At 43.8% G+C, this 18,567-nt stretch overlaps 1 protein-coding gene across 2 annotated transcripts in view; it reads right to left on the bottom strand.

The window, feature by feature from the left end:
- The window catches only part of LOC309566127 (uncharacterized protein), a 102,261-nt gene extending 84,882 nt beyond the window's left edge, over positions 1-17,379 (bottom strand). Inside the window, exon 1 of one of the 2 annotated variants that reach the window (XM_082271183.1) lies at positions 17,291-17,379. The gene's annotated coding sequence lies outside the window, so the exon portion shown is untranslated. Of the gene's footprint in view, positions 1-17,286 lie in introns of both variants that reach the window. The other variant, XM_082271184.1, reaches the window with a different exon arrangement.
- Between the last annotated feature and the right edge of the window lie 1,188 nt (positions 17,380-18,567).

Here is an 18,567-nt window from a genome sequence, read left to right as displayed (position 1 = left end):
TTTAGGTGGGCGGCGTGTGGTGTGAGAGCTTGCACATTTAATGCAAGCTCAGTGCATATGTGTCTGCTTAATCTGCATTTAAAAAAGAAAAAAAACGTGTTCCTTCATATTTAACTTTGACATACAGTCTTTAGACAGACACTGCTTTTCTAACCTGCTCTTCAAAAAGCACCAATGTGTTTTTTTTTTTTATTCAATAGCGGAATAGAACAACAGTATCCAACCTGTTAGGCGTGCGGTGTGTAGCGGCCATTTACTGCAAGCTGAGTGCATATGTGTCTGCTTAATAATTTAAAAAAGAAAAAAACATTTTTCCTTCATATTTTACTGTGATTTACAGCATTTAGACAGACACTGCATTTCAAATCTGCTTTTCAACAAGCACCAATTAAGGGGACAATTATTTATCAGATTTTCATTCATACGTTACAGTGCGATACACCCATTGCATACTGTTGTATTCCGCTCTGCAATAAAAACCCATTTAGGGGCAAAAAAAGTTAATTGCGGCCTTGTCTGCATATGTTACAGTGACATACACCCATTGCATACTGTTGTATTGCGCATTGCAATAAAAAAACCCATTTAGGGGCAAAAAAAGTTGATTGCGGCCCTATCTGCATATGTTACAGTGACATACACCCATTGCATACTGTTGTATTGCGCTTTGCAATAAAAAAAAACATTTAGGGGCAAAAAAAGTTAATTGCGGCCCTGTCTGCAAATGTTACAGTGACATACACCCATTGCATACTGTTGTATTGCGCTTTGCTATAAAAAAAACCCCATTTAGGGGCAAAAAAAGTTAATTGCGGCCCTGTCTGCATATGTTACAGTGACATACACCTATTGTATACTGTTGTATTGCGCTTTGCAATAAAAAAAAAACATTTCTGGGAAGATCCAAAATTCGATAAATATGAGGAGAAGGTCAAATAAGGTACGTGGCCTGGGTCATGGTGTTGCTGGTGGAGCTCCTTTTGCAAGGAGAGGACGTGGTCGATCTGTGCCAGCTACACGAAACACCTTTCTCAGCTGCGAGTAAGTGACAGAACCTGCAGCAGTATTTGGCAGGGCCTAATGTGCCTCTACAAATGTTGAGGCCAGAACAAGTACAGACGATAGTAGATTGGGTTGCTGACAGTGCCTCCACTTCCTTCACATTGTCTCCCACCCAGTCTTCTGCCGAAAGGTCAGAGTTGGCACCTGCAGCCGATGTCCATCAATCTTTCACCTTGCCCCCTTGCAAATCAGCCAAGCAGTCTGAGCCCCAATTAATGCAGCAGTCTCATCTTCTTTTTGATGACTCTGTTAGCATGGTTTCCCAGGGCCATCCACCTAGCCCTGCCTCAGAAGTGGAAGAGATTGAGTGCACCGATGCCCAACCACTTATGTCTCCAGATGAGTACATGGGAGGACCATCGCAGCACGTCTCACATGATGATGAAACACAGGTGCCAACTGCTGCGGAATTCCGAATTGTGGAGACCGACAAGGAGGGCAGGGGTGAAGACTGGGTGGAAGACGATGTGGAGGATGATGAGGTCCTCGACCCCACATGGAATGAACGTCATGCAGGTAACCTGAGCAGTTTGGAGGAAAAGGCGGTGGTCGCACAGAGCCACCATCACAGCAGAAGAGGGAGCAGGGTGCAAAAGTGGAGCGGCCGTGCCCTAGACACTACGCATGCTACTGCCCAATATATAATAGAAGCCGCGCTAATTTGAGACATGCAAAATGAGAGCATGTGATAAAATAATCAAACAGTGAAACAAATAATACAAAGGTGGTGCTAAAAAAGCAATCAAAAATAATGATAGTGATCAATGCACATCAACATAATATGAACATAATATGTGAATAAAGAGTAAAGTCCAAAAGATTGTGCAAAGTGTATGAACAGGAAATCCTTCACCGTGATGGATAGCTCTTCACTCTATAAGAGCATAAGTGCCGCGCTATGCGCTTACCACAAATCGGATGTAAACAGGCTCAGTAGTGAAAGAAAACAGCCAAGACACAGATTCGTCCACCACAGTGCTTCAAACCGTGATGAAAGGTGAAGATCACACTATGCGCTTACCGCAACTCAGATGAAAATAAGCCCAACTCAATACATGGAAACAGAGCTTCTGACCGATCCAATAGAGAAGGGATGATCTCTCCAACTGATGCAGCCTAGCGGGAGCGCCAATCACTTGCAGGGTTAAAACACGAACCGTCCGGATCAACCTCACTCCAGCATAAGCCACAAAGAGAATAGGGGCCACAATGGTGAAGTACGTAGGCACAGTTTATTAAACAAAGGTATTCAACTTACATTAAACAGTATTCAAAGCGCTTTACTCGGCAGGATCCGAAGATGCAGCTGCCCGACTTCCGGGTAGTACGTAGGTGACGTCAGCACGCCTTCCTGGGGACACGGGCGGCGTGCTGACTCACCACTTATATGCAATACATAACGTTGTTACCGCCCCTGTCTGAGCCGCACCTTGACGCGACCGGCGCCATATTAACTCAGGGAAACTTTCCAGCACATACAATCACGGCTGCAGGCTAAACAGGAGCAAGTAATTCTACATTAAATGCGTTAACCCTTTATTGGTTACTCTCCACCGTCTTGGTATAAAGCGATCTATAGACCAATCGCTGCTAACAAAAGAAAATTGAATAGTGTCTCCAACCAGGTTAACTTACCATGGGAATTAAGTTTAAAATAAGGTATTAGATATAAAATTAGGGCACGAACATTAAGACATCATTACTGAGTGTCTCATTGGTGGGGAAAATTAATAAATACAAACCCAATATGTTGGAGACGTCAACTTATAATAGACTAAAAAGTTTATATTAATACTGAATTACTTATATTAACAAGTATATACATATAGATATATATAATTAATTACATACACCAAGTTAGCTTTGAGGGGCTGAACCTGCATGATTAGTGATATTATTGAGAAATAAGGGAAATCAAGACTATACATAAATCTACACCTGTGACAAAGATTTTTGAATTAAAAATACATTAAAATTATTTTAATAATGGATTAAAATATTGGATTAAAAATATTAAACATATAAATAATGAACCCCTAAACCTCTAAATACAAACACTCTAGTATAATTAAATTTTGGAGAGCATGACAAAGTCATCCTCTCATCAGAGGTGCGGCTCACACAGAGTTCACATACTAAAATCATTAAATAATAACAAATAGACAATAATGTCATACAGTCGTTACACAGAGTTATAATGTTATGAATGCTAAAAGAACTCGTGAAATTAGGATGAAAAACTAGGCCAAGAATGACCAAAGATACTACTCACAATAAATTCTCAAGAGTTATCTATAAAGGCGTTAACATCGGTATCGATATTCAGGCCATAAGGGGTAAAGGTCTTACTCTTGTATATCCAAGACATTTCAAGTCTTGAAAGGCCCCTCACAAAGGGCTCACCCCTCCAATGTGGTTGAAACCTATCAATGCCTAAAAAGATTGTATTACGAGGGTCCTTGTTATGTTTAACCAAGTAATGTTTAGATACCGAGTGCTTTTTAAAACCCTTCTTGGTATTTGCTATGTGCTCATTACAGCGAACCAGGAAGGGCCTTTTGCTCCTCCCTATGTATTGAAGGCCACAGGGGCACTGCAATAAATATACAACCCCCGTGGTGGCGCAAGAAATAAACGATTTGCCCAAAGCAGCAAGGGACCGAGCATACCAAAGCCAGCTCACAGGAGTTCCCTAGCATGGCAGTTCTTCAGACAATGTGATGATGACAGGACACGAGTGGTTTACATGCTGTGCAATCAGAGCCTGAAGCGAGGCATAAACCTTGTCAACCTGAGTACACCCTGCATGACCAGGCATCTAAGTGCAAAGCACGAGCTGCAGTGGAGTGCACACCTCAAAAACCAAGAAAGGTCTCTGGCTCCTCCTGCTTCCTCTTCTGCTGCTGCAGTCTTGGCCTCCTCATTCACCTCTGTAGTGACAGTGGCACCTGCCACCCCGCAAACAGAGGATCCACCAGCAACACCACCACCTGGGTCACTAACAACCATCTCCACAATGTCCCTTGGAAACGTTCAGCTTTCTATCTCCCAAACACTGGAGCGGAAGAGAAAGTACCCCCCTACCCACCCATGATCCCTGGCCCTGAATGCCAGCATTTCAAAATTCCTGGCCTTTGAAATGCTGTCATTCCGGCTGATGGAGATGCAGAGTTTTAAAAGCCTTATGACGGTGGCTGTCCCACAGTACGTCGTGCCCAGCCGCCACTACTTTTCCAGGCAAGCCATCCCTTTCCTGCACAACCAAGTGGGTGACAAAATCAGGTGTGCACTGCGCAACGCCGTCTGTGGCAAGGTCCACCTAACTACGGATACATGGACCAGTAATTACTGTCAGGGGCGTTATATCTCCCTAACAGCACACTGGGTAAATGCAGTGGCAGCTGGGCCTGAGGCGGATAGCAGTTTGGCGCATGTCCTTCCATCACCGAGGATTGCAGGGCGCTTCAGTTTGCCTCCTGTTCCTAACTCCTCCTACTCCGCTTCCTCATCCTCTACCGCCTCCTCTTCCAGTCAGCGTAACACCTTCACCACCAACTTCAGCACAGCCAGGGGTAAATGACAGCAGGCAGTTTTAAAACTTGCCTGTTTGGGTGAAAAACCACACACCGTGCAGGAGTTGTGGAGGGGCATTGAACTGCAGACTGATGAGTGGTTGCTGCCATGAGCCTCAAGCCTGGCCTGGTGGTGTGCGATAACGGGCGAAATCTCGTAGCAGCTCTGGGCCTAGCCAGTTTGACACACATCCCTTGCCTGGCGCATGTGCTGAATTTGGTGGTGCAGAGGTTCCTTAGAAATTACCCCAATATGTCAGAGCTGCTGCAGAAAGTGCGGGCCGTCTGTGCGCACTTTCGGCATTCTCACCGTGCTGCTGCTCGCCTGTCAGCGCTGCAGCGTAACTTCGGCCTTCCCGCTCACCGCCTCATATGTGACGTGCCCACAAGGTGGAACTCCACCTTGCACATGCTGGCCAGATTGTACGAGCAGCAGCAGGCCATAGTGGAGTTTCAGCTGCAGCACGCACGCGTGAGTAGCTCTGCGGAACAGCACCACTTCACCACCAATAACTGGGCCACCATGCGAGACCTGTGTGCCTTGTTACGCTGTTTCGAGTACTCCACCAACATGGCCAGTGTCAATGACGCCATTCTCAGCTTAACTATCCCACTTCTATGCCTTCTTGAAAAAACACTTCGGGCGATGATGGAAGAGGATGTGGCACAGGATGAGGAGGAGGAGGAGGATGAAGAGGTAACATTTCCAAGGCTTTCAGGGCAGTCATTCTCAAGTGGCTCCGAGGGTGGGTTCCTGCACCCACAAACGCCAGAGACACAATTGTCCAGCAAGGGCACAGTTCTGGAGGATGACGAGGATGAGGAGGAGGAGATGGACGAGGATATGGAACCATGTTCACAGCAGGGTGGCACCCAGGCCAGCTCGTGGCCATCACTGGTGCGTGGCTGGGGGGATACAGAGGACACAGAGGATACACCTCCCACAGAGGACAGCTTTTCGTTGCCTCTGGGCAGCCTGGCACACATGAGCGATTACATGCTGCAGTGTCTCCGCAACGACAGCCAAGTTTCCCACATTGTAACTTGTGCTGATTACTGGGTGGCTACCCTGCTGGATCCCCGTTACAAGGACAACGTCCTTAATTCCCTCACTGGAGCATGATCGGAAGATGCGTGAGTACAAGCGCACGCTGGTAGACGCGCTGCTGGTGGCATTCCCACCTGACAGCGGGGGCACAGTGGAAGCACAAGGCCAAGGCAGGGGAGGAGGAGAAAGAGGTCGTCAATGCTGCCAGGGCACCGCCAGCACCTCAGAAGGCAGGGTTAGCATGGCCGAAATGTGGAAAAGCTTTGTCAGCTCGCCACAACAAGCAGCAGCACCAGCAGCTGATATGGAACGTCTTAGCAGGAGGCAGCATTTCACTAACATGGTAGAGCAGTATGTGTGCACACGCCTAGACGTACTGAATGACGGGTCTGCCCCCTTTAACTTCTGGGTCTCCAAGTTGGGCACATGGCCTGAGCTTGCCCTTTACGCCTTGGAGGTGCTGGCCTGCCCTGCAGCCAGTGTATTATCTGAAGGGGTATTTAGCACGGGTGGGGGCGTTATCACAGACAAGCACAGCCGCCTGTCCAGAGCCAATGTGGACAAGCTCACATTCATTAAAATGAACCAGGCATGGATCCCTCAGGACTTGTCCGTACCTTGTGCAGAATAGACATGTATACCGGCCTTACCCAGCCATTGCTGGATTTGATCTTTCTTATTTTTTTGGGGTGTACCCGAATTTGAAATTTTTTTTTATTAAATACCAAAACCAGTATTGGCTACCTCGTCCACCTACTCCACTGCCGCCGCCACTTCCACCTACACGGCCATATCCACCACCATATCCACCACCACCTCAACCTCCTACTCCATAAGGGCCTCGTCCTCCTTCTACATCATTCAAGATAAATATTTTTTTATTTTTATGTTTTTTATGTTATTTTAAGTTATTTCCCTATCCACATTTGTTTGCAGGGCACTTGCCATGCTCTTAAGATGAGTTTTCACCAGGAGACCGGAGTATTGTGACCAAATCGCATATTGATTCCTGCTGGCGTACACCACCGGGAATCCACCATATCTGGTAAGTGGGAATTCTTACCATTCCATACTGAAGCAGAGAGTCACAACATTACGGCATATATGTATGCATCAGCACCGGCACTTTTAAGAGTTACTTGAAAGGACTGTTTTGTGTATTTGCACCATTTGCAAACTTTTTTTATATCGGCACAACTGCAGCACGGACTTGTATTTATACACGATTGGCTTGCAGGACAATATTGTTGGTTTTATATTTGCATTATACATTTAAAATTTTTAAATAGTTTTTCAGCTGGCACTTTTTAACAGCCTTAGGGCTGTTTTCTCATTCATTAATTGTACTATATTATTGAGCAATCAATTATAGCACATTTGCACTTTATACTATTTTGAAGGAATAGGTACACACAAGGTGTCATTTCACATTTATTATATTGCACTTTACATGAATTATTTTTAAATTTATTTTCCCACGAGCACTTTATAATATTAACAAATAGGGTTAGCGCAGTTTTCCACTCACCTGCTTCAGATATATTATTTATGAATCAAGTGTTTTAGACTGATCTGTATATTTATGCAGTCACAATGCAAGCAGCACATTTTATATTACATTCTATATATCTGAATTTCCAATTATACTGTAAAACATTCAGGGAATCATATCCAAAATATTTTAGGTAAGAAAACATTCATAATATGGTGGTACAATGATATTGCATTAGAATGAGGAATAACAATGTAATATTATTACTCAAATAAATATAAAGAGATCCTAAAAGCAGAATTAATAATTATTAGCTATTCTCCTTGCCTTTCAGATAGAAACACAATACATAGCACTGTCTTTCTTAATAAAGTGGAACTGTTAAGTCAACGGTCTTCCTCTTACAAAATTGCATTGTAAAAAAAAAAGAAAAAATCTATGAGGTAATAAAAGGAAGCTAGCTCTTTCCTTTTTTTGCAACATATCCCATACTCGCTGAAATGACAAAATAACTGCGAGAATTTGCCTTTTCTAAAATTTGCATCACCCTATAACACAAAATGGGAATTTCCTAAAATTTTTGCTACACATGGACATTTTGAATGTGCATTTGCTCTTTCCCTAATCAAAAGAAAAATAAATATGTTTTTTTTTTTTATGTTCATATTTTTATTCCTTTTTCAATAAGCGTACAAATTAAATTGAAATCGTTACAGAACATTTTTCACACTTTTTATATGAAATCCCCCCCCCCCCCCCCCCCAAAAAATGTAAAAATCAAAATGTTTTAACATTTTAGGCCAATTTGTTTTCCGCTACGTATTTTTGGTGAAAAAAACTGCAATAAGCATATTTTGATTGGTTTGCGCAAAAGTTATTGCGTTTACTAACTACCAGAAAGATTTATGTGATTTTTATTGTTTTTTTTTTTAACTAGTAATGGCGGTGATCTGCAATTTTTTTTGCGAGACTGCGACTTTGCGGGGACAGATCGGACCCTTGACTGACATTTTTGACACTTTTGGGGGGACCAGTGACATTACTACAGTAATCAGTGCTATACATATGCACTGTTACTGTAAAAATTACACTTGCAAGGAAGGGGTTAACTTTATTAGAGAGCAAGGGGTTAAGTATGTCCCTAGGGGCGTGCTTCTAACTGTAAAGGGTGTGGCTTTTGATGTAACCACAGAGACATACGATCCTACATAGCAGGATCGCATAGTCTCTACACTTACATCAGAGAGAATGACAGGCGGCTTTGTTTACAGCAGCCGCCTGCCTTTCTCCCTCTCCAGCGGGAGATCGCGAGTGACTGGCGGACATCGGAACCTCCGGTCACTCGCACGGTGATGCCCATAACCAAGCGGGGCCGGGGGCGGGAGCGCACCTCTGGCAGCGCGAGCTCGCCCCCTATTGGCTCACGGGTGAGTGACGTACCCATACGTCACTTTGTTTGCACGGGGCTGACCGCCGCAGTATATGTACTTTCGGCGGTCGGCAAGTGGTTAGCGTAGTTCCGGCCTCAAAAAACACTTTGGGCCATCCGCTTGCTTTAGGTCACCTGAAAAAGCAATGGATAGTCCTAATTTTTTTTTTTTTGTTTACTTACCTTGGTATTGAAGAAAATATAATTACCTTTCTTCCACTTCCTCCCTCTGCGGCTGCGGCCCGCGCCTACCTTTTCACCTTGCATTGACTCCTGGGAACTAAACGTCATCGCTCCCAGGAATCAATGTGCCTGCACCAGCCCCGGTCGCCAGTTTCTGGTGCAGGCACGTCATTCCCTGCTAAACAGCTTCTGGGCATGCCCAGAAGCTGTGCAGGGATGATGCGCCTGCCCCGGAAGTGACGAGCTGGGCCGGTGCAGGGCATTCTGGGACCGAAGCAGGTAGACAGTGAGATGCTTCGTCTGAGCCAGAGGTTTTTGGGGGGTATTTTCTCCTTTTTTTTGGTAGGCGGCAGTTGGCCTGATTGACAAAGGACCTACACTGGGGAACATTTTTTATAATTTTTTTAATAAAGGACTTGTCAAAAATTTGTGTTGTGTCTTCACTCACTTTTTCTGATGAATGTGTAGGGGTTCCGATAAGCCCCCCTGCCCACAGAACCCCACAACCACTGCCCCCCCCCCGCTCCAAAGCACCCTCTAATGTTGAGGGCATGTGGCTTGGTATAGTTCAGGGGGAGGAGCAGTCGATCACCCCTCCCCCTTTCCTGACCTGCGGGGTTGAATGCTCGGATAAGGGTCTGGTATGGATGTTGGCGTGGATTTCCTCTAAAATCCATCCCAGACCTGAAGGGCCTAATATGCATTGGAGGAGGGACCCCACGCCATATTTTTCATTTATTTATTTATTTATTTATTTTTCATTGCCAGCATTCTTTCATTTACATTCAGCTGTCAGTGGGGAAACCCACTGAAAGCTGATGAGTCATTGGTTGTTAAGCATGCGGCAGCCGGCTTCCCGGCCCGCACCTTAACAACCAGCACAGAATTCAAATTGGTCAATCAATTTCAATCGTTTTGAAAATATGGAATTTGTTAGAAAATGAAGAAACCAAACAAAACTAAACAATTTGTTTTCCGTTCAGCACATGTCTAAGGACTTTGTGGAGCATAAACAAAATGATCACATTGGTTAAAGCCAAAGTCGCACTCATCCAAAGTCGTATCAAAATCACACCAAAGTACTATCAAGTCGCTGAGTAAAGTTGCTATGGAAATTGCATGATTTTAAAGTTGCACAGGTGTGAATGGACTGGGATCAGCACAGTGGCTTAGTGGTTAACACTTCTGCTTTGCAGCACTGGAATGCCCAGATTGTATGCCAACCTGTACCAGGACATTACCTCATGTTTTTTCTCTGGGTACCACGTACAACCACATTCAAACGACATGCTGATAGGTAAATTTAACCACTATGTTGTATATATGCTTATGAAATAGGAGCCTATTGATTTGAAATGGGAAAAAAAACTGCGTGGGGGTCCCCCCCAGGTTCCAAACCAGGCCCTTTGGGTCTGGTATGGAATTTGAGGGTAGCCCCATGCCGAAAAAATGGCGTGGGGTCCCCCCCCAAAATCTATACCAGACCCTTATCCGAGCATGCAGCCCGGTAGGGCAGGAAGGGGGAGGGGACGAGCGAGCGCCCCCCCCCCCCTGGACCATACCAGGCCACATGCCCTCAAGATGGGGGGGTGTTGGTGCTTTGGGGCAGGGGGAGCTCTGCACCCCCCACCCCAAAGCACCTTGCCCCCATGTTGATGAGGACAAGGGCCTCATCCCCACAACCCTGGCCGGTGGTTGTGGGGGTCTGCGGGCAGGGGGCTCATCGGAATCTGGAAGCCCCCTTTAACAAGGGGGCCCCCAGATCCCTGACCCCCTCCCTATGTGAATGGGTATGGGGTACACTGTACCCCTACCCATGCACCCCATAAAAGGCAGTGTATGGAAATAACGACAGGGGACGTTTTGGAAAGTTTATTAAAAATCTTCATCTGTTCTTCTCTGCTCTGGTCTTCTCCCTCTCCTGGTCTTCTGCACCTTTGTTGTCCGCTCTTCTGCTCTTTTGCCCTCAGCTCTTCTTCTTCCTCCGGTCCTCCTCCGACGATGTCTCCGGTGATTATGCCGGTCTCCGGTCTCTGTAGCTTGTTATATAGCCATTATGGGCGTGGCTTCCCGATTACGTCATCGGGAGGCCCCGCCCCCTAGTGTCACAGATGACGTAATCTGTGACATGAGGGGGCGGGGCCTCCTGATGATGTCATCGGGGGCCACGCCCACAATGGCTATATAACAAGCTGCAGAGACCGGAGACCGGCATAATCACCGGAGACATCGTCGGAGGAGGACCGGAGGAAGAAGAAGAGAAGAGCTGAGGGCAAAAGAGCGGACAGCAAAAGAGCAGAAGACCAGGAGAGGGAGAAGACCAGAGCAGAGAAGAACAGATGAAGATTTTTAATAAACTTTCCAAAACGTCTCCTGTCGTTATTTCCATACACTGCCTTTTATAGGGTGAATGGGTAGGGGTACAGTGTACCTCATACCCATTCACATAGGGAGGGGGTCCGGGATCTGGGGGGCCCCCTTGTTAGAGGGGGCTTCAAGATTCTGATGAGCCCCCTGCCCGCAGACCCCCACAATCACCGGCCAGGGTTGAGGGGATGAGGCCCTCCTTGTCCCCATCAACATGGGGGCAAGGTGCTTTGGGGTGGGGGGTGCAGAGCTCCCCCTGCCCCAAAGCACCAACACCCCCCCCCCATGTTGAGGGCATATGGCCTGGTATGGTCCAGGGGGGGTGGGGCCGCTCGCTTGTCCCCTCCCCCTTCCTGCCCTACCGGGCTGCATGCTCGGATAAGGGTCTGGTATGGATTTTTGGGGGGACCCCACGCCGTTTTTTTGCCTCAAATTCCATACCAGACCCGAAGGGCCTGGTTTGGAACCTGGGGGGGACCCCCACGCAGTTTTTTTTCCCATTTTTGGCATGGAGTTCCCCCTCAAGATTCTCACAGTGCTGCAAGTCGGATCATCCTGATCCGACTTGCGGTGTGACTTCCATTCTAATCAATAGGCTCCCATAGGGAACCATTGATTTTGAATGGAGGCAGAAAAAACGCTGCTAAAAGCAACGTGGCCAAACGTGCAATAACACAAATGGAAAAAGCTACTGAAAGCAGGTTTAACAGCTTCTTTTTCCCGGCGTCAGAACTAGCTTTGCAGCACGTTTTTTCTAACGTCCCGTGTACATGGAGCCTAACCCGTTGTGGACATTGAGGATGCTACACACCCCAAAAACTCTTTAAAGTACAAATGACATGTGTAGCTTGCTAGTCTGTCAAAATTCAGAGCTGTAATAGCTGCTCCTGTCAAAACCTGTTTGCCACAGTGCTTATAAACAATGTTTAGAGGGGATATAGAGAGCCAGAAAGTAACATTATTACTTTTGTATCTACTATTTCAAAGAGCTGCATTTCAATCTGCATATTATATCAGTTAGAGAAGAGCTTCAGGGAAAATAAATGTTTAAAATTTGCTGGGTAGATTAAAAAAGAAACTGAGATTTTACCTTGCAAATGATTGATAATTGACGTGAACACATTACATACATTATTTACTAGTGAAAATTCAATATATTCACTAAACAGTCTATATACCCCTTAGTAAATCATCTGAAATGGTTCAGTAGAGCACGGACTCATGCCGTACTCTTAGTTCTCAATTAAATAGGATGCACCTCAAAGCAAGCTGTTCAGCTGTGCTGTTCTGGTACCAAGAAAGGAAATCTACCATTTCTTGTACACAGATTGTACTAGTGCCATCCTGTTCTTCAAAAGATTGTTGTTATGCATAGTATCAAGGGCCATATTTATATTTCCTGCCATCTTAGGACAACTGTCCTTTGTCACTCCTACTCCTAACCTACTTGACAGGCTAGCTGTTGATTTACATACCTCCCAACTTTTTGAGATGGGAACGAGGGACATCTATTAGCAAAAGTATGTAGGCAAAGGAAACACCCCCTGCCATGCCCCCTTAACTGCCTGCCGACTGTATACTGTATATATAGGGCAGCAAGTTGGCTCTCCTGCGCAGGATCACGTACCTAGTACGTGATCCTGCACTTCCGGGTCTGGGGCACACACGCATGCCCCCGGCAGGCCAATCCTGCTGTGATTAGACTTGACTTGATGCTTCATTACACAGGCAGAACGGCAGTCAGTCACTACAGAAGACATGGATCCTTAGCAGAGACACAGATCCATGCCTTCTCCTAGTACAAGCACCTCCTCCACAGTAGTAAAGTACTGGCTAGGCACACATTTCACCCTTTGATCGCCCCCGATGTTAACTCCCCCCCCCCCCCCCTGCCAGTGTCATTAGTACAGTGACAGACACAGTGAATATTTTTAGCACTGATCACTGTGTTAGTGTCACTGGCCCTCAAAAAGTGTTAAAGTGTCAGTGTCCCTACGGTCTGCCACAATATCGCAGTCTCGCTATAAGCAAACACACACACACATCATAGGTTGAACTGGATGGACTGATGTCTTTTTTCAACCTCACTAACTATGTAACTATGTAACTGCCATTACTAGTTAAAAAAAAAAAAAAGAAAAAAATCCCATAGTTTGTAGCTGCTATAACTGTTGCGCAAACCAATTAGTATACGCCTATTGGAATTTTTTTTTTTTTATCAAAAATATGTAGCAGAATGCATATTAGCCTAAATTGATGAAGAAATTTGATTTTTTTTTTATATATTTTTTTATTGGACGTGTTTTATAGCCGAAAGTAAAAATATTATTTTTTTTTTTTTTTCAAAAACATTGTGGGGTTTTTATTTGTTTAGAGCGAAACAAATAAAAACTGCAGAGGTAATCAAATACCACCAACAGATAGCTCTAATTGTGGGGGGAAAAAAGGACATTATTTTTGTTTGGGTGCAGCATCGCACGACTGCGCAATTGTCAGTTAAAGTAACGCAGTGCCGTATCTAAACAATGGACTGGTCGTGAAGGGGGGTAAATCTTCTAGAGGTCAAGTGGTTAAAGGTTTTGCACTGGGAAACACTTTTTGAAAGATCAAAAGTGCATTTTATATACAACTATATAGATCAGACCAAAATGAGGGACAAATAAGGAGAAAATAGGCGCAGAGGGACTTTGTTACAAATCAGGGACAGCCCTTCGAAATCAGGGACAGTTGGGAGCTATGGAATCATACTTGCAAAATCAGACGTCATAGCCACACAAAGCACTCCAAGGTTGAAGGCAGACTCACTAGAAGAGAAAGGTTGCCCACTCTACATTAGTACACATAGAACTACTGTCTAGAACAGTAATTGTCACCCTATTGGTTCTCAGTGCATACCTAAATCATGTACAGAGTTCATGATCTAAAAAAAAAAAAAAGTTAAACTACACAGGGACAGCAAGGATAGAGACCCAACCTGATTTCACATACTGTACACAGGGTGGGCAGCTGTTAGGAACTTGTATACAGAAATGTATTACTAACAGTCAGTATTAGTGTCGTTTGCGCCCAAAAGTGTCGGTTAGTGTCCCTACTGTCTGCCACAATATCGCAGTCCCGCTATAAGCCACTGTCACTATCACTGTTTACTACAGAAATGTATTCCTAACAGTCAGTATTATATGTTGTTGGTTGTGTGCCACCTCAAGCACTCCTGCCACTCTATGTGCTAGCTGGTTGGTTATAGACAAATCCAGGCCTGGCAGCATCATGTATTTTTTAATTAAAGCGGAGTTCCACCTAAAACAAAAAAAAATACATAAAAATACCCCCGGGACAGTCAGGGCTAGTGCATTCCACAATGGATAGCCTCTGAACTGTCCCGGGTTGCACTTACCTTTTATAAGAAATACTTACCTTGAAAATGTATTGTCCAGCGCTGCCATCTCAGGTGTGGGCAGCTGAAGCCAGCGCGATCCTCTTCTGTGTCCTCTTCCGCCCTCTTCGGTCCCAAGATGCACTGCACCGGCTCCGCCGTCACTTCCGGGGCTGCAGCGTCATCCCTGCACAGCTTCTGGGCATGCCCAGAAGCTGTTTAGAAAGGTATGATGTGCCTGCACCGGAACTGACGTCGGGGCCGGTGCAGGCGCATTGATTCCTGGGAGTGATGACGTTCAGCTCCCAGGAATCATTGCAAGCCAGGAAGTGACGACTCGCCGTGGCTGCCAAGGGAGGAAGAGGAAGTAAGGTAAGTATATTATCTTCTAAAACAAGGCAAGTAAAAAAAAAAAAAAAAAAATGCGATTATCCATTTGTTTTTCAGGTGACCCGGAGCAAGAAGATGGGCCGAAGGTAAATTTTAGGGTAGAACTCCACTTTAACCACTTTACCACCGAAAGATTTTCCTGCTTTACGTCCAGGCCACTTTTTGCAACTTGGCACTGTGCGAATTTAACTGACAATTGCGCGGTCATGCAATGCCGTACCCAAACTAAATTTACGTCCTTTTTTTCCCATAAACAGAGCTTTCTTTTGATGGTATTTGATCACCTCTGCGCTTTTCATTTTTTGTGGTATTAATAAAAAAAGAGCGAAAATTTTGCAAAAAAATTGACATTTTCTACTTTGACAGTTAAAAAATATCCAATATATTTAATTTTTGTCTTATATTTAGGCCAAAATGTATTTAGGTACATGTCTTTGACAAAAAAATTCTCAATGAGCGTATTTTTAACCGCTTTAAGACCGGAAGATTTTACCCCATTCCTGACCAGGCCATATTTTGCGATTCGGCATTGCCTTGTTTTAACGGACAATTGCGCAGCCGTACAATGTTGTACCTAAATTAAATTTATGTCTTTTTTATCCCAATAAACAGAGCTTTCTTTTGGTGGTATTTGATCACCTGTGCGATTTTTACTTTTTGCGCTATAAACAAAGAAAGAGCGACAATTTTGAAAAAATAACAATATTTTTCAAATTTTTTTATATGAAATTCCCCCCCACCCCCCACCCCCCAAAAAATGTAAAAATCTAAATTTTTTAACATTTTAGGCCAATTTGTTTTCTGCTACATATTTTTGGTAAAAAAAAAAAAAATCGTAATAAGTGTATTTTGATTGGTTTGCGCAAAAGTTATCGCAGCTACTAACTACGGGAAAGATTTATGTCATTTTTATTGTTTGTTTTAACTAGTAATGGCGGCAATCTGCGATTTTTTTGGCGGGACTGCGACATTGTGGCGGACAGATCGGACCCCTAACTGAAATTTTTGACACTTTTGGGGGTACCAGTGACATTACTAAAGTAATCAGTGCTATAAATATGTACTGTTACTGTAATAATGACACTGGCAGGGAAGGGGTTAACTTTATTGGGGATTAAGGGGTTAAATGTATGCCTGGTGCTTACTGACGTGTGTGGGGGGAGGGAATTGTGTGACACAGGCACAGATCACAGGTTCAGCTATGCTGAATCCTGTAATCTGTCCCTGCCTGTCACATAGTAGATCTGCCCGCTTTGTTTACACAAGGGGGCGGATTTCCTCACTGGATCCCCGACTCGTGATCACCGCCTCTCCTCCCCTGGCCCGACTCCCGCTGTGTCTGAATACAGCGGGAGCAAGCCTCCGGCAGCACGCGTGCGCTTCCGAGAAGGGGAGGAGTCCAGCGGCGTAGGTCTACGTCGCTGGACGATAACGAGACACTTTGCCGCAGTACCAGCTCAGTGAGCAGTCGGCAAGTGGTTAAAACACGAATTTCCTGTAATTATGAGAAAAAAAGGAGCTGTAGAGATTAACAGAACTATGACTAAAGATCTTATGTGTGATATATGAGATTAGTGAGAAGCATACAACTACTCTAACATTAAGCTAACTAGGGACAAATACAAAAGTAATTCAGTTAATCAATAAATGATGTAGTTTACAAGTCAACTTGATATCATGTCTATAGACAGTGACCATTTGACTACAATGGCAGGGATATCCATGGGGTTGACCTAAAAAAAAAACAGGCTGTTCACTTTGCAAGGTAATCTTCTGTTCTGTTTAGCAACAGTGTACGTAAACCCCAAATTGCTCAGGGCTGTACGCAATCATGAAGCTACGCATCAAGGCTACATCAAAAATTAAACAATGTTTGGTTTTTGCTGGGTGGTACCACTGCTAAATGCGACCCATTTAGGGGTATGGAGCTGCATCGCAACCACGTACAATGAATGCGTCTGTTATGCAGTAGTTTATCTTTTTTAGGGTTATAACAGGCGGTGAGGAGGCGACATATGGATCAGTTACATAGTCAGATTGACAAAAATATACAAGTCCATCTAGTTCAACCAACGTTTTCAGAAGCAAGGCAAGGGCTGCTGCATGTAAGAACAGAACAAGCCCTCAGTGCCTACATTTGTTTGTGTAAGTTTATATATTTGTATATTTTTTGTTATTTCACTAATTCAAAATAGTTGTGGATTTAAAGTGGGAAATCTATTTTATTAGAAAGTTTTTCTTAATAAATAAAGTAAAATTAAACATCATAGACAACATGCATAATGTAAAAGCAAAAGAAGAAAACACACACCTCATCTTAATCCAGTACAGATAAAAAAAAAAAAATAGATGAGTGTAACGCACTAAAACTTACCTTTATGCTTTTTCACAGCTGTGACTTTAAAATGTAAGATATCCTTTTTCTATACCGTAGTTCCTATTGATAAGTCCAGAACAGAATGACCCTGTGTTACTTTTAGAACACTAATCTATACTGACAAAAAGGGAAGCAGAAACAGTGGTATTTCAACATACCGAAAACTTCTTCTTTCTGATGTGTATTGAAACATGACAAAGTTTTAGGTTTCACATTTACAGTTTCTTTAACACTGCAATTCCTGGACTTGGAAGCTTTAAATATTCTCAGCACAAAAAACACTTGCCTAGACCAGTGTTTCTCAACCGTTCCTTGGTGATGGCACCCTTCAAAAGAATTTTCAGTCCAGAGGCACCCCGAGTCTAGAGGATTGCTCACACGTAAAGGGGGGGGGGGGGTAAATCACATGGTTGAGCCATGTTTTCATTTTTCTAATTTTTATTTGGCTTTGACAGTAACAAACATGGCCAGGCCTCTCAAAATGCTAATGCTCATTTGCTTGTGTATTTTGGGAGTGATGTTGAAGTGAACCTCTAGCCAATCTACGGGCTTTCAAGTATTAGCTTATTATTTTTAAAGCAGTAAATAAGCTGTGAAATATGTTTCACTGACCACTGTAGCTGTAGACATTGTGGAGAAATTATTCTTCGTAACTGCAGGAGGTCTCTAACAAAAGGGATTCTCTCCCCCCATAAGTTGATTTCTTCATCTCTCACTTTTCACCAGGGTTTGGCTCTGCTTTCTGTCTTACTATTCTATTTGAAAATACTATACTAAAGTATAGTATAAAGTACTATACAAAATTTTTAAAGTGTTGCTCACTTTTACCCATTTACATGCATGTATTCTTTTCAGTATAGGTTGGAATTTACTGTGTTGCAAATACTGTTGCTGTAGTATGCTTAATGTGATATGACATATTAGGATATTTGTGCCTATTGTACTACAGTGCTTCTATTTATGTTGAATACATCTTTATGGTGAATACATTCTTTAGATGTGGCGTGCTTACTCTATATATTTATTTTCAATGACTGTACTGCATGATCCTTAGATAAAGATCCTTAGCCCTATGTCCCCAAATAAAAGGAGTATTTATGTAGATTAAGACCCTGAATATACAGTATGTATCAGTGAATAATAACACACAATTAGAAAGAATGAAAAATAACATCTTAATTACACGGTACAGGACACAGGCAACTTATTCATTTTTTTTTATTTTTTTTTATTTTTTTTTACTTATTCATACAGCATGGGTTATATGCTTGTGC

Source organism: Pelophylax lessonae, assembly GCF_965119305.1.
Source record: "Pelophylax lessonae genome assembly, chromosome: 1".
Taxonomy (NCBI): domain Eukaryota; kingdom Metazoa; phylum Chordata; class Amphibia; order Anura; family Ranidae; genus Pelophylax; species Pelophylax lessonae.
Note: the sequence above shows the minus strand (reverse complement) of the source record. Positions and strands in the feature narration are given on the sequence as shown.